This window comes from Protopterus annectens, chromosome 5.part0, assembly GCF_019279795.1.
Source record: "Protopterus annectens isolate FY-2018-M chromosome 5.part0, PAN1.0, whole genome shotgun sequence".
NCBI lineage: Eukaryota > Metazoa > Chordata > Ceratodontiformes > Protopteridae > Protopterus > Protopterus annectens.
The window spans coordinates 1,908,160,555-1,908,184,241 of NC_056735.1; positions in this window are offsets into that span (position 1 = coordinate 1,908,160,555).

Genomic DNA, 23,687 nt, shown 5'->3' on the forward strand with positions numbered 1-23,687 from the left:
CTGCTCTTCAGCCGAAGTCTCTACTGCTACGCTATTGCTTCTTGGCTTACTTTGCATATTTAGTTCTTATATGCTTTTCCTCTGACTGCTAACTGTGGCTAAGCTACAGGCACGCCACAAGAAAGCGAACTCATGGGCAAACATCTTTACGATTTTAAAAAAAATATATAACATGTTCATTTATATATATATTATGTTCATAGTCTGTGGGGGCATGTGTTGTGTTGTGTTTATTCACATTTCCATGGACTCTGTCGTGGGTGTTTACTTGGGCACTTTTACTCTTCTGGGGGTGTGTCCACTTGCAGGGCTCGGCCTACGGACACGCCCCCTACTGTATTACACGGACTGTGTTAGACTTAGGTGTGATTCAGCATGCCCTCATGCATATGCATGACATGCTGACGTCACACCATTTAACTGCAGCCTCCGTGTAAGCCTTGTATCTCTTATATGGAGGCTTTGTGAATCCTGCCCTTCAAAATATGTGTAGTAAATTTTATTTTAGATGAATAAATTCAATTAGTGGTTTAAATGATATTCCAAAACACCAAAAGCTGGTTCAGTTAAAGAGCCATTACCTGAAATGATAGTCTGTACTGGAGGAGGTAATACATTCTTATGTATCTTAGGTAGGAAAATATAGAATTTGTCTTTGTGGCTTATCCACCAAAAGATGTCATTTTTGATTACTTGTAATCTTATTCTGAATCACAGACACTTAAAATTCATCTTTTTTACGGGGGGATGGTTAGGATCTATACACATAGGCGCATATAATTTCCTATCTGATAAATGTTTATTAGCTTCCATTAATTAATCTTGTTTGCCTCATATTATTACCACCCCACCCTTATCAGCATTTGTTACTACAATTTCTCTATTTTGATATAAATCTTTAAGTGCCTTCTTCTCTTTACATGCTAAATTATGAGTAGTTCTTAAAAAAACATTAACTCATTTTGAACATTTTCCTTCATAACCAATCTTTCAAAACTATGACTTGATGGATGATGGGGGGGGGTAAACTAATATGTATGGAATTTAAATCTTTACCACCTAATTTCATTTGCATCTGACCAATACAACCTGTTTAAATTTCTACAAAAAGATTTCAAATGCCATATCATATCCAGTGAAGAAGTAGAAAATGAAGGAAACAATTAAATCTTTTATTTAACACAAACAAACAATATGAAGAAAAAGCATAGCCAGTAAGATTAACAACCAAATCAATTTCATCACAGTTTATTTCATCATATGCCTGAACGAACAGTTTCATCATTATTTCTTTTGTTTCCTGATTTTCTCCCACCAGGTCTTTTGTGTTGGGGTGACCTTTAAGTGTGATTTTATTTGTTGTGGAGCTGCCTTCATAATTTATTTATTTATTTATTTATTGCATTTGTTTACCGGGAAAGTCCACTGGGCCATAAAGTGCCCATTTTCAGTGGAGGCTCGGAGAGAAAAGCTCCACAGTGATGCATGCATACAGACTGATAAAGCACAAGTAGCAGGACAAAAGTTTCACAGAGGTACATCCACACAGTTTTATACATCATAACTAACAGTACAATATATATAATGAGATGGAAATACTAAATACAAAATAACAATTACGTCAGATTGAACTGATAAAGGTCAGGTAACAATGTGATATATACCGTTTGTTAGACTAAAACATATATAACAATAATAACAGATTAAACTGCCTAGGAATTTGGGTAAACAAAGAAAAGGCAATGTATATGTGAATAAATCTAGTTGCTGGCAATACAGTGTGACTGTGGATACAGGAAGAGGCAGAGTAACTGTGCTAAAATATCAATTGACAAAGTATTCATGAGAGGGTGTAGAAGAGGGTTAACTATTAAGGAGACACAGGAGATGGTATAGGTGGAGAAAAGAGAAGATGAACGCAGAGGTGGGTGTAGAACAGAGAGAGATGAAAAAAATCAGGTAATGGATTGAGAGGAGTTAGCACAGGTACATAACCAGTGGGAGGAGAGGTAGTGTTGCAAAGTTTTTTTGAAGATATGGGTATTGCTAGTAGATCTAAGTAAGGGTGGGAGAGAGTTCCATAGTTTAGCAGTGGAAAAGGAGTTGAGCCAGCGTCTAGTGGTAAGGCTGGGTTTCTCTACCTGTAGAAGCATTTGATTTTAAGAGAGAAGGAGTCTATCGGGGTGGTATAGATTAAATAGATTGCAAAAAGCCAGGCAGTTGGATGGGTAGTGTATTACTTTATGGGCAGTACTTAGTTGAATATAAGTGAGGTGATGAGGTAGTTCTAGCCAGTTCAGTAGCCGAAGAGAGGTCCAATGGTGAGATAGCTGTTGTCCATTTGTGACAAACCATGCAATTTTGTTATAGCATGTTTGAAGTTTGGATTTTAGACTGGCCTGAATCTAGTAAAGAGAGGAGCACCATATAGTAGAGAGGGGAGCAGGAAGGAGGTAGTGTGGGTTAGTTTGGAAGAGTAGTTGAGGTAAATTTTGTGACTATATAGCATGCCCAGTTTCTGGTCTGCTTTTTAATGTTGTTGTGAATGTGCATGTCAAAGGTTAGGTGTTCATCAATGGTGGCACCTAGGAGTTTGGTATGAGTCATAACCTCAATAGAAGTGTTGTCATGGGAGTGAATAGAAAAAAAGTGCCCTTGTTTATGGTGTCAGATTTCTTATGGGTGAATAATACTAGTTTGGTCTTTTTGGGGTTTAATGCTAAATGGTTGTTAGGCATCCATATTTCAATGGCGCTAAGGGCTGACTGGGTAAGTTTCTAAAGTTCTTGTAGGGAATGGGCAATACAGATGATAGTAGAGTTCTACACATATTGGATGACTGTGGCTTGGGTGAGGCTAGAGTGGAAGTCGTTGATGAAAATGATGAAATGTAATGAGCCTAGGATAGACCCTGGTGGAACACCTGTAGTGATGTTAAGGAATGTAGAGAAAGTGTTTAGCCATTTTTTGGCTTGTTATCTGTCTGAGGAGTAGTTTGAAAGCCAGTTTAGGGTGGAGGGAGAGATACCTATGTTGGATAGTTTTCTAAGGAGAAGAGGGTGAGTGATAGTATCAAAGGCTTTGGCAGATCGAGAAATAAGGAGGAGGCATGTTTCCTGGCATCACGAGCCCAATTGATAGAGTCACAGAAGGAACTGAGAGCAGTAGTGGTGCTGTGTCCTGGTCTGAAGCCATGCTGGGTTGGTGATAGTATGTTGTTATTAAGTAGGTGGGTAAGGAGTTGACTGTGGATACATTTTTTGAGGATTTTTGAGATGAGGGAAAGAATGGCAATGGGCCAAAAGTTGGAGACATCTCTTTTGTTACCACCTTTGTGTAGTGGGAGGATAAATGCTTTTTTCCAAATAGAAGGTGCATAAGACTCACAGATGGATCCATTGAGAAGTATGCTGATGAGGTATGCAATGGAATCTGCAGCTTTTTGCAGGAATTCTGGAGGCAGGTTGTCAGGGGCATTGGTACATGGTTTTAGTTTTATAAGCAGTTTCTTTACCATAGCTGTTGGAATAGGGACTAGTTAGAATTTGGGAGAATGGGTGAGGGGATAGTAGTGGCAGTTAGGTTGTGTTGGTATGGTGGAGTCTGAGGGAAGTTGGTGGTGAGATTGGCTATAGTGTCAATGAAATAAGTGTTGAACAGTTTGACGATTTCTATGTTTTTTTTTCTGGGTTAGGGCAGGAGTTAGTTTCTGAACCAGGGTATAGGAGGTTGTTGATTGAGCTCCAGGAGTCTATAGGGTTACATTTGTGTTTGTTTTGTAAAGTATGATAGCAGTTTTTCTTATCTTTAATGACTAGGTGTTTTGCTTGGTTGTGGAGGTGTCTATAGGCTATGAGATCAGAGGGTTTTTTTTTTTGCTTTTGCCAAAGCTTTCAGGCACTGCCCCTGCTGACTATGTTCTGTTTTGTGGCTCTAGTGAGCCATGGGGCATGACAGAATTTTATGCGTTTTAGTCAGGGTGTTGCCAAGCTATTCAAGATATTAAGGGAAGAGAAACTGAAATATTGTACAGCATTACCTAGAGGGAAAGTTTTTAAGGGTTCCCAGTTGATGCTTTGTAGGGGATTGTTAAAGGTTGTAGGGGAGAAATGGGATACGTTTCTAGTATATTTGTATTGATGTTTGTGTATGGCAGCTGAAGTTTTGTGTATTATAAAGGATCCTGCAGTGGCAATATTATTAGGGTCAGAGACCATGATCCAATCTAAGATTGCTCCATGGGTGTTGTTTTTTGTTGGGTCTGGTGATGCTGGTAATTAGCTGGGTGTAGTTATATAGGTTGATGTTGGGGGGAGGGGTCGCTGTGAGAAATCTAGCCAGTTTAAAATCTAAGATTATTGTTTCTGTAGTTATGTTATTTGAGCTCCAGGCTAGAATGTCCTCTGGAATGGAAATGTTATTACCAGGGGGAATATATATGGCAATCATGCATAGGTTTTTATTCTCATTAATTTTTAGGAAATATATTCAGATTCTGGCTGTAGCAAAGTTGGGTATGTGTGAGTTGTATGGGGATTATGTTGAAGGTGCTCAGGTAAATTAAAGCTACCCCACCTTCTTTTCTGGGGGGGGGTCTGTCTTTGTTTAGGCAGGCAAAGCAAGTTGGAAGAAATTCAGGGCTTTTGATATAAGGCTTTAGCCATGTTTCTGTAGCGGCAATAATGTCAGGTTTATTGTGTGTTGACCAGGTGTGGACGTCAGAGATTTTGTTTCTAATGCTTTGCATGTTAATAGTAGTTAGATTTAAAGACTTATAGTGGCAGTTTGAGTTGGGAGATGCCATTTGTGGGAATAATTATTTGTCTAAAGCAGAGGATATTGTTTTTGTATTAGTATTAAGAATTTTTACTGCCTCATGTCCCCTAAAATTTTTGCCAGAAATATTTCTCTTACATTTAACTCTAACATTGTTTTCAATTCTGGGTGCTTCACTCACTCTAGGAAAATGAACAGCTTTCTTCTATTTTTCTAACCAAAAAACATAGGCCCCCGGATTCACGAATCCTCTGTGTAAGACTTAATAAGTCTTACTCGGAGGCTGCAGTTGAATGGTATGATGTCAGCGTGCCATGAATATTCATGAGGGCACGCTGACTTAACTGTAAGTCTTACACGGACAGTGTAGGAAAGCAGGGGGCGTGTCCGACTGCCGAACAGTCTAAATGTCCATGCCCCTGCAAGGTTTGGAAAAGTAAAATGAAATTACACAAGAGCGAGTCCGCTCAAATGTCCTTGCACCCAACACCACACTCCCTGACATTGTAAACCCCCATCACAGTTATAAAAAGTAAAACATTAATTTTATTTTTTTTAAATTCCCGAAATAGCTGCCCGTATTTGCGCAGGTGTGCCCATTGCTTAGCTGTAGTTAACAATTCCAACATGGAAGACCATAAGAAAGAATGTTTATACAAATCATACCAAATAGCAATAGCGTAATGGTAGAGCATTTGCACAAAGAAGAGGCATTCACAGTTCGAGTCCCACCACTCCCCTTCTTATTTATGTTTTAAATCAGTACATGAAATAATACCTGACAAATATGATTAAAATATTAGTAAAAAGCAGTGAAATGGCCAATGTATTAGTGAACAAAATATATATTTTTAAAGGATCCTGATATATAATTGCTTGCAGTTAAGCAGCGCTTTACCCAGCACAATAGAGGTGCTTAAAGTTTAAGAGCGCTTTACGCAGCGCAATAGAGGTGCCCATAGTTTAATAGCGCTTTACCCAGTGCAATAGAGTTGCCCAAAGTTTAAGAGTGCTTTACCCAGCACAATAGAGGTGCCCATAGCGAAATAGCACTTTAACCAGCGCAATGTGTTTGCGTGGACGTGCACGCCGTGCCAACCAGGGCACCATAAGGCACCGTGGAGCAACATAGAGCAAAGTTGCTTAAACACAGCCACACCCCCTAGCCTGTCTGAACAGTATGAAAATAAAATGAATGACAAGGTTCGAACCTAGGACTCTGTGCATTATAATCAAAGTACAGAACCACTAAGCCATGACAACTTAACAGAAGCAGCCACTGTTAACATACATATACTTAGTAATGGTAGATTACGCATTACTAAGCAGGTCTGCAGTCAGCTGAGAATTATCAAAAACGGCCAATCACAAAAAGGTGCGGGAAATGTGGCATATTTAAGCCCCATAGGCGGGAACACTCGCCATAACTGATTGTAGCTCACATCTGCAGTTAGAATGGCTGGTGCTGGAGAGGGTACACACTTCCGAGCGCAACGTTGGGGCATCGAGGAGTCAAAATACATGGTTTGGCTCCTTGTCCACCGTCATGAGTCAAGACTCCTGCAGGGCCAGTTCCAAGGGACGGAGTACAAGGCAGAGGCTTGGAATCGGTTAGCTCATGACCTCACCAGTGTCACAGGCGTTCCTCGGACTGGTGAGCAGGTCAATCACCACCATGCAGACCTGAAGAGACGTAAGCAGGACCACCTGAACCAATGGATACAGGAGGCCCGTGGGATGCAGGATGCCCCACAACTGAGTAGGTAGCCATGGAATGCAGTATGTAAGAATTGATAATTGATTCTGTATAATGGATAGGAATGTCTCAATATCCCTTTATTTACTTTACAGCTGCAGGTGACCGTGCTGCAAATCAGCAAGCCTATGCAGATAGGCTGCTAAGGCTGCACCACAAGGCAGGTTAGTGATTATTCTGCATGTATTGTTATATAAAATAGGGGAGAGAGCATGAAATAAAGTGTTGTAGTCCAATAATACAGCCATAAATGGCCTGAATAAGTCCTCTGCATGTACTGTCAGATAAAAAAGTCAGAGAGCCAGAAAAAGAAAGGTAACATATGTCCGGAATAATATCTCTGCAGGTACTGTCATATAAAAAAGTCAGAGAGCCAGAAAAAGAGTGTAGTAACCTATTAAGAAAGATAACATATGTCCAGAATAATATCTCTGCAGGTACTGTCATATAAAATAAGTGAGTGAACCTGAAAAAGAGTGTTCTAACCTATTAATAAAGGTATAATATGTCTTGAATATGTCTTCCATATGCAGCGTTATAACAAATAAAGGAGTGAGCCTGTGGAAAAGTGTGCAATGTCATTAATAAAGATCTAAAACCCGGAGTGTGTCTGTGTCACTTAGTTTGAAATGTTATTGTACCCTTGCATTATACAAATAGTACTGTTTTAAAAAGTGCTGGCAACCCAGAGTTGTGCAGTCCCATATAAAGTGGGTGATGGAAGTGCTAGTAGCTGTGAAGCATATATACAGTCCTCAACAGTCAGTTACTGGCTGGCATGCATAAGTAAATCTGGCACATGAGTAGCATGTTAATTTGTTCCCCAGAAATGTGAATGTGTGTCAAGAAATGCAGGGTTCTGTATAAATAGAAGAGAAAATGTCATGTGAAAACATCCAGATATGTAGATAAAGAAATATAAATGCAATCAAGGAATATGTAGCAGTAACATCTGCATCTTGGACAGTTAGTATGTCAGATATAGGTCAGGCATATATTAAACTAGCCAAACCCGTTACACAACCTAATGCAAGTGTAATAATACATGTAGGGGATATACACTTGCAGTCACTAGGAAGGTAGTGTAGACTAAAAGTAATTATAAAATGTTAATTGAGGTTTTTTTCTACACCCTACTGTATGTGCATAAACCATGCAATTCCACACCTCAATGGGTATGTGTAATCTTAAATATTTGTTGGGACATATGTCCTATTGTTCTATAAATATTTGCTTTCACGTTGATGCATGTGCCCTGTTCAAACACCACAATCATGGTGGCCTGTTGCTACCAAACATCCCTGCATGCTGTTGGAATATCTACTGTCGTTCAATATATGCATGTGTTATGTTTGCTGTTCAACTGTTGGAATCTTGGTGTGTTGGGTTAATGGGAATATTACTGCATGCTGTTACAACTAATCTGCAAAGCTGTTGTTTATGTTGTAATTAAACACACCTAATCACAGAACGTATGGGAAGGCCGGTCCCAGCGGACCCACCTGCCCCTCCTCAACTGGCGAGTACACCTGGCACCAGCAGGTCCGGTGCCCAGCCCGGGCTCCCCTCCTCCGTTGGTCCTGTGCCACCTTTGGGTGGAAGAGCTGCAGGGGATGGGCCCCCCCCGTGCAAGCGTGGGTGGAGAAGGGCCACCTGGCACCCTTCGAAGGGTCCGGGCTGTGGTGCGTAGGGAGATCCAGCTTTCAGTCACTGATCCCCTATGCTAGCTCGAGGCGAGAGTGGTGCATCTCACAGGTGAGCCTGCCCATCCTATGCAGCCCCCAGCACAGCCACCCTAGGGGCTGTGAAGGTGCAGTGGTGACTACCCATCGGTGGGGATCTCAGTTCCACTGTTACCATCTGTGGACTCATGGGCTTGCGATTTCCTAACATCCGACCCCGTCAATTGTGTTCTCCCACCCCATGTGTCATACACTGCCCCTGTTTGTGTCTTGTCTGTCTTGTTTGTTTACCTCCCCAACCTACCTCCCCGAACATAACTACTTCCTCTACCTCACTTTCCACTCTGACCTGAAAAAAAAAAAAGGGCAATATGTACCCACAAAAATTACGCCCCATATATAGCTGCCCATTTCACACAAATGTCCATTGGACATGTAAACTGATAATTATAATTGGCAGTACAACATACTTTGTTGTCCACACCCCTCTCCCAGGGGTGGTTGGTTTCAAATTTCACTCCAAATTTATTGCATATGCACAGCTGTTGCTGGTAAAGAAATGGGCAGCTATGGAATCTTCCCTACACCCGTTCTGCACATCCCGAGCTTGTTTACCTACTGTCTGTCCCTCTTTGTGACCCCTTTTTCACCACTTTCCTATCTCCCCATTTTCTTTTCTTTAAAAGAAATTAGCACGGGGGTTAGCAGGAGTAAGCACTTTTAAGCAGTAGTAAGCGGGTTTAAGCGAGTGTGCGCATGTGTGCGTTTAGCTAAGTGTCACGCAAACCTGCGCAAACCTGCTTACAACTGCTTAAAAGTGCCTTAGCCACTCTATGGAAGGGGCCTTGTTCTACTCAGCAGCAAAAGAACAGACCTCTGCCAGTCTCGAACCCCAGACCATTGACACAATAGACTGCATGAATTACCACTAAGCCACAGCAGATACACAAATGACTTGGTGCTGAAATAAATATATTGTGCATTACAATGAGGGAATGTAAATGGAAATTAGGAATGGTATAACACAAATCCTGTTCTGTGGGTCTTTACCAGCAGTTGTTGTGGAATTGCATGACATGACTGTGAAAAGAGAACCAGCCATCCAAGCAGGGAATAATGTTACAGTAGCACCTTGCAAACACCACACAGTATCAGACCAGGATAAATACTGGCAAAGTTGAATAGGGCAGAGGCCAGACACACCAACTGTGACTGCTTTACAGGGATGTCCCTGATTTGTAAACAAATGTTAGCTGTGCCCCACTGAATCACTCTGGAAAGTACTAACTTTAGGCAGAGAAGTGTGGAATCACACGTAATGAATAATGTCAATAGGTGAGAGTAGACACTGCTTGCATGTCAGAAAAGGTGTAGGTATACATATTCTCTGATTCCCAAGAAAGTCTCAACTGCAATATGTCTGTAATATATTGCAGGTGTATCTAATGTATATGTACCTTTCACTGAGGCCGTTCAAATATATACCTGAGAGTATCTGAGGCCTGGCAGAGGCAGAAACACAGGCATATCAGCATTACTGCTGTTACACACTCTGCAAATAGCTTTGGAAGGATTTCCACAAGCATGCCCTTATGTAGGAATACAACACAGAAATATCACAGGATGTGGCCATGTCCTGCTAGTAATCAACTGTGACAATGCCAATGTGCCAGTGCTGAAAAGACTGGTGTGGTGCACAGACAAAGTATAATAGGCTAACCTCTAGCTACCATTTCAATATGTCCACAGGTGGGAGCTACGCAGACAGACTACTTGCCTTGATAGACTAACAGGTACACAGTGACCCTGTATGTTCAGCAAGATAAACCTCACATGATAATAAAAAATGCTCTTTGCAGTTCTGCACCCCTACCCAAAGGTACAACACACCTGTGTATTCAGGCAAAAACCAGGATGTAGGTAGGCATACTCAGTACTGAAATATGTCCAGTTGTGTTGAGCAGCCTGTGCTAATGTCAACACAAACAAACCACAAACTGTTCAGAAGTGAGTAACGTAATAATTACAGCATAGCAGTTCACAAACACTGCATGTGCCACTGGAATACAGTGCACTAACCACATTTGCATGGCAGTTAAATGTCTAATTCAGAAAGAAAGTACATACTCCCATGTATCCTGTGTTAGCATTTGGAGGGGTGAGTACATGTCTACACTGGGAAGTGTGTACTGGAAGCAGCAACATTCAGGTTTGAGTACAACATGCATACCACTGGCTACAACTCTAGCTTCAGGTAAGAGACATATACCAACCTTCTGACTGACACAACGGTGTCCAGAGCAAACAAGCATGGGCCCCACCTTGGAAAGCTGAAAGGACTATGCCTACCTAACCTAGCATTTTATAGCAGTGGGCTGCAATCACAGTGAGTCATGCAATCACCACACAGCAGGCTGCATGCAATTACTGAATGGTGGGCAGCAACTGGTGCAGAGGCTGTCACATGCACAAGTGCAGATACCGGGAAAAGCAGGATGTACCTGCTGTCCACACATGCAATAATATTATTGCAGGTACAGGGAGATAGAGAGCGAGAGCAAGAGAGAGACACAGACAACAGAGAGAGAAACAGAGGGAGAAACCCCAAAACAAACAACCAAAAAAAAAAAAAACCTACAAAACTGTAATAGACGTTGCAGGGAAATACAAAGGTAAGGTATGTAACTCATGTGTGGCAGCAGTACGTATCTATCTGTATCTGCACATGTGCATAGGGAAAGGGACATACTGCAACTGTTAGTGAAGGATGGACAGATATCTGTCATTGAAGGTTGTTATGTGCATATATCTATGTAGGTCGTAGTGTGTGGCATAGAAAACAGCATGCAGTGCTGATATATGTCATGTGCTGGTTAAATGCTGTGGGGCTGATTTGTCAGATCTGCTGTGTTACAGCCAGTGACGCCTGCTAAAGCTACATGGGCCGAGGACACCCACATCTATTCTGCACAACACTGTGCAATATAATCACATAACTGTACATCCCACAATTGTCGCATAACTGATATCCCCACCATGAAAAGTGGACTGTACATGTGCCTATATGTACATTTATGTGTACAGCAATGGATGTGTACATGTATGTATATATATATATATATATATATATATATATATATATATATATATATATATATATACACACATACGAGACATGGAGCCATATGTACTGCAACAGGTGTGTGGTGACCAAGGCATGGACTGTAGACAAGTGTTGATACTGCAGTGCCATTCCTCCTTTCCAAACACTGTACCCATTAACTACCACATAGGTAGAGATCTACCCAACACCGAATGTGTGATAAGGGAACATGGGACACAGGTGCACAGTAGCCACCTCTTTGATAAAGACAGTGCCACTCTAGACCTGTAATCTGTCTGTGTGGTATGTGTCATGACAACAGGTGTGTCATCTAGGGAAATATAGGTCAGTGTTCCCCTTTACTCATCACAATGCCCTGTGTGGTATGTACCTCACATGACAACTACAGCAGGTGGAAAGGCCACAGACATACCTCACAAAGGGTAATACTGGCCGCAAACAGATGCCTTATGCAGACTGACTCACAAAACCACATCTAGACTGTATTGCATACCGGCCACACAGAGGTGACCTCTGCCAGACATACAGAGGTATGTCACACCCATAGCTGGGTGACATCACCATGGCAACATATCACAATCCCTCCGGGATACACGCTCTAGGGCCCTAAACCTTGTCAGCTCACTAAACAGCACATGCTGGAGGGATAGGTTCCTATCTCAGAGATATGCCATACACTGGAATAGACCACCTAGCAATAGCAAACAAGGCTCCTCATTAGCAGTTGTCATAAATACCCCTGATGATTGTTTGGGAGATTGGTAATACACCCCAGGAACCCTCTCTGTGGTTTTGGTTGGCAGTGGCAAGTGAAATCAAAGTACATGTGTGTCAAAGACCAGGGTAGCATATGGCTAGGCTGCTGTAGGCCCTAGGGCCAATAGCATATTACCTACCTATGACACTATGCACTCACACATGTACTCAATGCAATACCTGCTATGTGAGGTTGAATAAGTGTAACACTGAATGTGTGCAAGGTCTGTAAAGGTGTGATAGGTTAGTGTGAAGTTGTATCTGACATGTTAGTGTCTATCCTTGCTGTGATGCCAGCAAAAGATGTGTATTGTACTGTTAGGCAGACATAGTAGTATGGCATACGATGTGACGTAGTTCCTTGTTGACGACCGTGGTGTCTGATTGTAGGCTAAAGCAATACATGTATGCTTAGTGAGAGGTACTGCTGTTGAATCCAACTCTCATATGAACTGTAGTACTACCTGAAGCTGTAGGCCTAAACAGCACAGTATGGTGTGTGTTCACATTGCTTGGAAACACTAGCTTGTGTGTTTCCTGTAGTCTGCACAGAGAACAAAACTCAGGCATAAGGGTTTGTAAGTAGTGGCACACAATACTGTATGGTACACAGGTAATGCTCATCTGTGCTGGCATACAGTGGTGCATTGTATGTTTGTCTGATGTGTGTGTAATTATGCCTGTACCATGCTTGCAATCATATGTGTGTTACAGGGTATACGTGTGTATCCAGCAACATATATACTCTGTTTTTAGCAGTATGCCACCTACTGTAACAACTGTACACATATGTTAGGCAGGGCTATGGCATCAATGACTAGGGTGGTTGACCGGTACTACTGTAACTGTACTTTACATTCATTGCAATGGATGATATCTCTGTTCGTGCATTGGTGTGATATATACCCCTGTGTCGAGGTTGTGCATTGTGTCACAACAGTATGCTGGGTACTGTTGTATAGTGGTGTGATATATAGAGTGTGCCAGGCACTGTTAGTCAGTTGTGGCCTGAGAACCAATAAGTGGTATTGAACGTGTGTAACCTCTGACAGACAAATGGATGGTATATATGTCAGTAAAGTGATATCTTTGGTTAAAGGTTTAAAGTGTGCCACAGGACTCGCTCACACATATTGTTCATATCTTTTTCAGCCAGATGGCCCACCAACGCAACCTGTCATACACAGCAGGGAAGGAAGATGAGATTGTGCAAAGCCTGGTGCAGCAGTACACAATGCTGTTTTCCCAAAGCAGCCATCATCAGCAGGAGCGGACTGCACTGTGGCAGGATCTTGTTCGTCGGGTAAATGACATAGGCATGCATAACCAGACATATGAGCAGGTACGCCATCACTGCATTGATTTAATTAGACATGTCCAGTAGTGTGCATCTGATATCCAAAGACAACAGCTTGCCACAGGTGGTGGGGTGGCCATTCATCCCCCCTCACCAGTGTGGAGAAACTGGTCCTAAGCATGGTGGCTCCTGGACAACAGCAGCAACAACCTCTGACATGTGCTGTCATGGAGGCCGGAGCCACCCAGCATGTTCACATGAAGCAAGGAGATAACATGCCCTATCTGTAGACTACAGTTAACTGTATTGTTAGATTATGTCTACATGAGATGTGTACTGTGTGTTTAGCAGTCGTGCTGCCTAGTGTTGTGCAATACTGATATTTGGAATATTATCTCTACACCTGTGACTGCTGACTGTTGTTCTACTGTAGGTTAACATACCCACTGTAGCAATGCTACAGTTGTGGCCACTGATGAACTCTGTCATATTCTCGTAGGTCCCTCTGGTGTGACAGCAGGGCAGACGATCCATGCTGGTGAATGTGGCATAACTGCAATGTTGGTAATGAAATGTGCATGTCATAGGTGAGGTGTAGGCCATGTACACATAACACACCTACGCATAATGCATGCCATGCATGTTTGCTGTAAGACGTTGCACAGCTCAGTAATGTCAGTAGCTGCCTCAATGACATGCAATACATAGAGCATCAGACACAGTTGTGGCAACACCGTACTGCATATTGGACAGGCATAGTTGCTACAGCTGTACACAACATAACACGTTTATCATACGCAGTACACAAAAACATGCTACATATGACGTTACCACACACCCACTGTAAGGTCACACTTCAGTATCCCACATGTCATCCACACACACATGATGTGCTTCAGGGGTAGAGGCCTATCATGGGATTGTGCAACACTCTTCAACGCATAACACAGTCGTGTTAGGCAATGCTCCCTATTGGGCACCTCACACACCCATGTACAAAGTGGCTGTGTAATTGTGAACGTAGCCATGGCACTGCAGTTCAGGTACAGCATGCTAGGCGATGGTCTGTCACACATTAATAGCTGTGAGTGACCACAAGATGCATGATGATGATGGCACATGGTACTACACCCCATCCAGTTACAGTGACCACAGTACTACACATACCAGTCATTGCTTTGCACCTCAATGTTGTGTGTGTGCAAACATATGCACCTACACACAATATGCATAGCATGTTGTGTGTGTGCTTACATATGCCAGTATACACAATATGCACAGCAGTCATCATCTGTACAAAGTGTCACATATATGTCCTGGAATGCTATTGGGTGTATAGGTCACATGACACACATTGGGTATGTGTGATGTTTAATGTTGCAGTCATGTAGCATGCCATGTCATGGCTGGCACTGACATATCTGCTATATGTCCCACACTCACCATAACCACTGTACAATGGCCATTTTGAGCATTGGGATTCCTTCACGTCTACATGCACCACTCATCCTGTGTGTGTACATAGCATGCATGTGCTACACCTGTGCCCCCTATTATCTGCTATGGACACAGACACTGTAAATCACACATGGCAATCTATGTGTCACACAGATAACACATGCAGCCATGGTATGTATACCTGTGAGTGATGGTACACAGGACATTGCAGAGCTGATAATACATGCACAGCAATGTTGTGCCCATGTACACATTGTTTTCCAGGGTTTAGCCAATCACTGAACAACTACACCCATGCATCAAAGCCACGTATAATGTCATGATCTTGATTAACACATATTCTGCATGCTGACACGTGTGAGGTGACTGTTTGCCTTGTGATACTGTCATCCACCTTCACCCACTATTGAGTATGTGTTGGATTTCTGGTGTGTGTGCGTGTATGTGCTGTAGTAAGGAGTGTATTTGTGTGCATGTGTGCATGTGTTCATGTGTTCATGTGTGCATGTGTTCATGTGTTCATGTGCTCATATGTGCATGTGTGCATGTGTGCATGTGTGCTAACATCATGTACAAATTGTAAAGTGTGTTTCCTGTCTTTCTCTCACAGGTGCTGAGTTTGGGATGGCTTAAAGCAGCAGGGAACCTGAAGTCACTGCCACTAATAGTGGAGATGATGAGACATGTATTCTCGCACAGGAAGGTTTGACAGGGTCTGTCGTTGGTCTGACAATCGACAGTACACAGCGTTCAACCCCATCTATGTGCACATTCATACTGCCAATGCATCCCTCATCACCAATGGCCTTAGCTGAGGGACAGCATACAGTTGGCATTGACCAGGAGAGTGTGGTACCCATGGCACTTGCATCCCCTCACAGCAGCCATAGCTGGATTCCTGGAACAGTACCACATAGACAGATGTCCGGGGGTTCTCGAGGAGGCACCACTGGTCATATTGCCCCTGGCAGACGTGCCCCCAGAGGTATTACAACCTCCAGTATGTTCTGGGCTGTAATGCAGGCACAGGCATGTATGGAACGGTGCACCAGACAGGGACTAAGGGCGCAGAGGGCCCATTACACAGCTATCAATGACAGCATCCGTGACCTTGCCGGTACCATCTGAAATTACACTGAGGTCATTGATAGACGTTGGGGGGAGACATTAGATGCCCTCCACAATGTGTTTTCCATGAGCCAGGACCATGCAGGATGGTTGAGACATCAACACGGATGCATGTCAGCAACAGCTGGCAGTCGTCATGTATGGCACACAGATCACAGCCGCTCTCGTAGTGGCAGTACCAGCCCCAGCAATGCTGGGGCTGGCCTGTCCATTGACCATCCTAGTAGACCACATGCACATGGCTCTGGCCAGTCCTAGCAGGGACATGGGTCCAGTCATCATACCTCTGCCTCTGATGATAGTACCCATTCAGGGTTGGTATCCGATACTGTCCATACCACCCCTGCCAGGCACAGGTACCATGTCCATGGCCAGAGACAGTGATCTGTACAGCCTAGCAGGTACAGTCTGTGGCTGTCCCACAACCTCCCATATATGGCAGCCACATGGTGGAGCTGTGTGCATGCAGACACACACACATTAACCAAACAACTAGGGCTCACACATACACACACACATTACATCAACATTGGCCCATGCTGTACTGTTGTCCCTCTCTCTCTCACACACACACACACACACACACACACACACACACACACACACACACACACACACACACACACACACACACACACACACAGACATGTCGATTGGATGGGTCAATGTCTGGTTCTGGCAAACCAACAACACACCCTTTGCATATGATAACACCTGTGCCACCTCCTGTCATCTGTAACATTGATGCAGAAACAGGCTAACATTGTTCTGATGCATAGGGTGACATTATAGCAGTGTAGCAATATTAGCAAGTTGTCAACAGGAAAGTGTAATGATATCCTTGTAGGTATATCTGAGCAGGCATTATGCATCACAGCTCTGATTGTCAATGTAGCATTGTTTACACCAGTGTTAAGTCTGAGTATGTATTTTCCACCCATGTGCCACTTGGCTGAAGTGTACAGTGTTGCCAGCATGTGTTAGTGAGTGGACAGTATGTGTGTGATGTGTGCATTATCGATTAGCAGGTGTACATCTGTGAACATGGTGGGTGAGCACTGTCTGCATGTACGTGCATAGTGGACACATGGGACGTGTGACATACCCTGTTGTACACATTGTTAACATCTCATAGTATCTTTCGATGGCCAGTATGCATTCTACTACAGATATGTACTAACATGGGTACACATGTGTGTATGACATGGGGTGACACTATGCTGTGGGTGATACTGTTAATATCTGTCAATGATTTCCAGTCTGGTAGTATACACAACCTCAACAGCATGACTATAACCAATCATTAGATGATGTCCTGACAAATGACACACAGTTGTAGGGAACTCAGTAACAGCTGGATCCTTCTGGTACTATACTATAACAGTAATCAGTGGTATTGACAGCCACCCGTTCCTGGGACCACACCTGTTTGGCATATAGCCCTCTTAGGTACATGCAAACACACTAGGGATATGTCCATCCACCCACATCTGGAAATGCATGCATTGGCCTACAATGCATTCCCTGGATGGGATGCATATCCTACACAAGGGTATCATGCAGACAGATACCTGCTGTCCAATACATGCTGTATAGCAGTAAGCCGACTATGGCATAGTCATCCACATTTACTATACATACTATCCTGACAGTACCACATAGGTGGTAGCCCTCAACATGTATGTTGGGTACCAATGTGTACATACAGCCACATGTTATGTCATCTGTAACTTGGTATCCATATATCCATGGGTATTGTGGAGTCCCTTGGTATGTCACATAAGACATTAGGGGCCTGAATTCATATCCACAGGGCTGTTGTACACCTATAATGACTGTCCATTATTGCCAGTCGTTGTTGCGTATGAACATGTCTGACATACACCCCAGGCATGTACTCTCACTCACAGTACTCTATAGTAACTGTCATGGGTGTGTGTGGCACAGATGACCTTGGCCACAGATCACTACAGTGGCCAGGCTTGTCACATACATACATCTGTGACCTATGATCTGAGAAGCAGTGGCACAATCTGTCAAAGGAAACAAATGTATTAATGTAGTATGCTGGCTTCACACCTATGTACTAATTGAGGTCACATGTACACATTTATTTGCCATGCAGATACCTGCTGTGTGCAATGCACATACTGTTTTAATCATGATATGTCATACCATAGTAAAAGCAAAACGCACACTGCATTGACCAACTGTGTCACACACTCAGCAATTGCAGGATTCAAACCCCTACCCAACTATGTTATGATACCAGAGAGATACGCATTAACACGGCGCGCTATATGCTTTGCTGGGTGGTTTCTTTTCTCCTGCTATATTTGTAGGATTCTGTCATCATCAGACTTTCCAAAGTGGAATGTACCTCTTTTAATGTGTTTTCCCAGTCTCCAAAAAGGGCACTCCTCTCATAGGAGAATACACACACCACCCCACACACAGTCAGCAGGATTCAAACCCCTACCTAACTATGTTATGATACTAAAGTAATACACATTCATACCCCTCAACTGTACAGATTATCGCAGAATGTCCAGATTTTTGACTCATATTTTTGGTGAGTTCCTCCTAAAATCTGTACTTTTCTGGCAAATAGCTGAGGATTGAAGTCATTAAATAATGACAACCATTTGTGTTTAAGACTCCACATCCTTCAGAAAATTAATGCTAATGCAAGACCTATTATTCTATCAATTTTCTAAGTTTGTAAGAGCAATATTTAAAATCTGTCCCTATTTGCCCCCCCATCATTTTAGGCTTTGTCCAGATTTTTTGCTCTAAGGGGTGAGAGGTATGTACACATTAACACAGCACGCTATATGCTTTACTGGGTGGTTTCTGTTCTCCTGCTATATTTGTAGGATGCTGTCATCATCAGACTTTCCAAAGAGGAATGTACCTCTTTTAATGTGTTTTCCCTGTCTCCAAAAAGGGCACTCTTCTCGTAGGAAATCACACACATAGACCACCCCAACACACACTGTCAGCATTTGCAGAATTCAAACTCCTACCTAACTATGTTATGATACTAGAGAAATATGCATTAACACGTTGCACTATATACTTTACTGGGTGGTTTCTGTTCTCCTGCTATATTTGTAGGATGCTGTCATCATCAGACTTTCCAAAGAGGAATGTACCTCTTTTAATGTGTTTTCCCTGTCTCCAAAAAGGGCACTCCTCTCATAGGAAATTACACACATACACACACACACCCACACTGTCAGTGTTTTCAGGATTCAAACCCCTACCTAACTATGTTATGATACTAGAAAGATATGCATTAACACGGCATGTTATATGCTTTACTGGATGGCTTCTTTTCTCCTGCTATATTTGTAGGATGCTGACATCATCAGACTGGACATGGTAATGTGTGTGCACTTTGTTTTATGCAATCCCAGGAATGAGCCATGTGGGTCTGCAGGTGATAACAGCTTGAACAGGACCCCATAATTCCTAGCTTGTGTGATCTTTCTGTGAACACATTGACATTCCTTCATATGTCAACACATATTTATGCACAGATTGTTGGCTTTGTGGATACGGCATGTGGCTGGGATGTTGATAAAGGGCTGTTCAAAGTCTATGTGGGACATGTGTAGCTCTGTTCAGTGATGTATGTCCTGGGTGGCTACCTTGCAAACAGTCTAGCATGTTTGGGAACCACGATCTGCACATGAACATACCACAGTTGGTAGGGTTGTGTGTTTGGCAGCTTCCAATAGCTCTGTTTATGACTTCAACCATGATGGACTCCATGGCTTTGCAGATCAGACTTCATAGGCTTACTGGACTATACTTCCCATGGTGTGTTGTGTACCGACACTTGTGGGGAGTGCCATATGTTGCTGTAACTCATTCAACGGTTCCAGATCCTGTGGAGAGGGTGAGGCTCAACAGACTGTTCAGGTGCAGGGTCTGTGTGTTCTGTAGTTCATGCATGACACATATTGGGAAACAATGTCATCCAATTGCTGCCATGCTTTTGGCTTTGGGGGGAGCTGTTCAGCCATTCTACATGTGATATCTCCTGGTATGATGATAGGGACTATCGTCAGTGGGAGGTGGGTATGTATATATGGGCCTGCCTGACAGGATGTCGGCATTGTCAGTCAGGTACAGTTGGCCTTGACTCAGGACATATATGAGTGTACATTGCTATTTATGACATAGCTGAAGGAGGTGTCATGATTCAGTCTGGACTACTTCTCAGCTACTCTTTACAAAACACCAACAAACCTGAGCACGAATCCCTGTTATAGTCTTTTACACACTTAACACCCTACTGATCCTTTGTGATCAGGCTACGGAGTATGTCATCATAACATCCTGGCATGTCCAGGGGTCGGTTTCGTGTGTACTCTCCTGTCCAGCTAGTGAATATTGTGGTTTTGACACAATGTTATATCTACCTCATGTACACAGACAACCCTCTCCTCCTCCCAACAAACTCAGACATATGTGAGGATGCAACAATATTGACATACAGGAGGCTGAGCTTTCTCGACCCATGACGGGCATAGTCTATCAGGTGGTGAAGGTAACCACACACACCACATATCAGTCTCATATAAACCTATAGCGACAGCAATCAAACCACATTATCACACATAAACATACTCGGAGACTCTACATAAACTCTGCCTGAGCAGCAGAGACCTCCAAAGCAGACACACAAACAACTGCTACCCCACTACAATACCCACATATCACATAGTTCACAATGTCAGTGTGCCACACAGTCACTGCCCTTTGGGCTAAACAACACACCTAATACACTTGTAATAGGTGACACTTATTGTCAGACACACTGACGTCCCACTCACCAGGCCAAACAAGGGAATAGTCACTTTGAGCTCTCTCTCGGGTGCCAGGGTCCGCAACATAACACATGCACTCAGGTCACTCCAAAGCAAGTACAGGACTGGCTCCATCATTGTCCATGCTGGTGCGTACAACCTCAGATGTTCCTCCCTGGACCACATGACATGATACATAGAGGAATTCTCTGATCATGTTGCCCAGGCCAGTATAACCCTGACCTTGTCTAGCATCTTACACTCACCAAGTATGATGTCACAGTATACCAACAAACTGATCACGTTTAACAGTTGGCTAACATATTGGTGTCATTCAAAGGGGACACAGTGTCTGTCAGCCTGGGGTGACATGCTCGACATGCCACGTAGCTTCCCTATGGACAGCTTGCACCTGTCACCCTTGGACTTTCGAATACTGGCTAAGGCACTTGCGACCACCATACTGCCCTTTTTAAGCGGGCCTCAAAAGACAAACCCACCTCCATAGACATTACAGAGTACATGACACTGAGGGTAATGCTGCTCAACACCAGATGTGTTACCCTCAAATTGCGCCCACTCAGGAATCTCCTCAGTATGGACAATAGCGGTATCTGTGCACTAACAGACACCTGGTTCAGGCTCCCAAATGCACACCAGCACTACCAGGTTATATTTCATACCATGCTTTCTAACCACAAAACTCGGAATGGCCAACACAAATAGGGGTTGTATCCATATACATCACGGATATACATACCTCCAGGTTGGTAGCAGTGCACAAAGCATCACATACCATACATATGCACCTAACATTGTGCAAATCTGCCTTTCGGTTTGTTGCCTGCTACGGACCACCTTCCCAAACTCAGGAACCACACTCGGCTTTCCTGGGAACACTGGACAATATGAAGGTCTCCCCAAACACCATTATAGTGGGTGACTTCAAATACCCATACATTGACTGGGGATAGTACTTAGGCCCCAACATCCTCACCCAATAGTTGCTACTATTTGTAAACTCATATGCTATGGCACAACCAGTCACTACACCCACAAGAGGGGACAACATATTGGACATGATCATCACCAACATGGGGACTCTATGTTCCACAACAGAGATATACCCCTCATTGGTAAGGTCAGAACATACATTTATCTCACTGGACATCCATATCCCGTCCCCACACCCATCCTGGGTAATCTTGGTGAACTTCTCAAAAGCAAATGTTGCACTTCTCCAGACCAAGGTGGTATCCTTCAGAGACCCTGGGACAGTGGTAAGTATGGCTCAGACTGCTGAATCCTTTACATACACATTCTATGGAACCTAGTGGACTGCATGGATCATGCTATCCCAAATAACAACTGGACTCACTCCTCCAATGGCAGGGGACCTGTCTGGTAGACCCTGGCCATTAATAAGCTATACAACAAAAGGAGGACGCTACTACATGATAGAGCACAATCCCAGACAGGGAAGGCATCTGTGATCTGTACTAGCAGACAGCTACAATCACTCATGTATTTATGTCAGGCCTGCTTCTAACGAACAATTGTACCAGACACGTAGGACACTCACAAGGCCTTCTTCAGTTAATTCAGGTACCTGGGTGGACACTCACTGATATGCTGTGAGTTACTGCATACTGACTAAACATACCCTGAATCCACAGACATTGCCAACATCCTGGCAAACAGGTTCAGTGCAGATGTCTCCCCCCATCCCCCCAAAGGAGCTACTGTCCATCCCAACAGAGTGTAACCTCCCTGACATCACAAATAAACAGGTGAGTGCTGCCCTCCCCACAGCAGACAACACAGCATCAATGGGACCAGACAATGTCCCGGCCTGCGTCTTACATGGGCTTCATGACAGACGTAACCCTCACATTACGTCACTGTTCAATATCAGAGTTACTGCAGGATATGTACCCACGGAATGGCGTACAGTGATAGTGGTCCTGCTCCACAGAGTTGCTGCCACAACAGACCACAGACAATATCGGCCTATAAGGCTAACTAGCCTGTTCTGCACAGCTATGGAGTGTATTGTAATGGGACTCATGCACATAGACGTCGGGAACCTACAGACACTGGGTCCTACACATTTCAGTGTTGTTGTGGCCAGATCTTGCCTCTTGGACCTGTTCGTATTCTTTAAACAGTTTCCAGGTCCATCAGTGTAGGGATGGTTGTCCACACAGCCTGCATGGACCTTGCACAACCCTTCGACATAATACCCCACTCGGCCATTATGCATAGGCTCACTGGCATCAATATCGACACATACCTCACACGATGGATTGCTACCTGGATCAGGGATAGCACCCATATGCTCAGTATTGCAGGTGTCATGTCTGACTATACACCTGTTACACATGGCATCCCACAAGACTCAGTCCTGGGACCTCTCTTGTTCAGTATATATTTGTGTGACGCACAGGCTAACACAGGAGGAATATGGCTGACCAAATTTCGCAGATGACTGCAAACTGGGTGCCATAATCAACTCTCCAGCTGGCACATGCATACTCAAACAGGGTCTCACAGAAATAGGATGACTGGTGCCTGAGCCATGGCCTACAGCTAAATGCCATTAGTTGCATGCTCATCCCCTTTGGGAATAACAACATGCCCACACATTACCACATAGGTAGTAATCCATTACATACGGTAGTAGTTGTTAGGGGTTTGGGGACACGACTTGTTCGTACTCTTGCCTTTGACAATCACATTGCCAAAGTGGTTAGACAGAACTTCTATATAGCCCACCTTATCCCATATGGTTTCACATGTTAATCAAGTGAGGTCATTGTGCCCCTATACTCATCATGACCATGCTTGGTTACAATGCTACATTTGGGATGTACCTTACCCGACACCTGCAGCA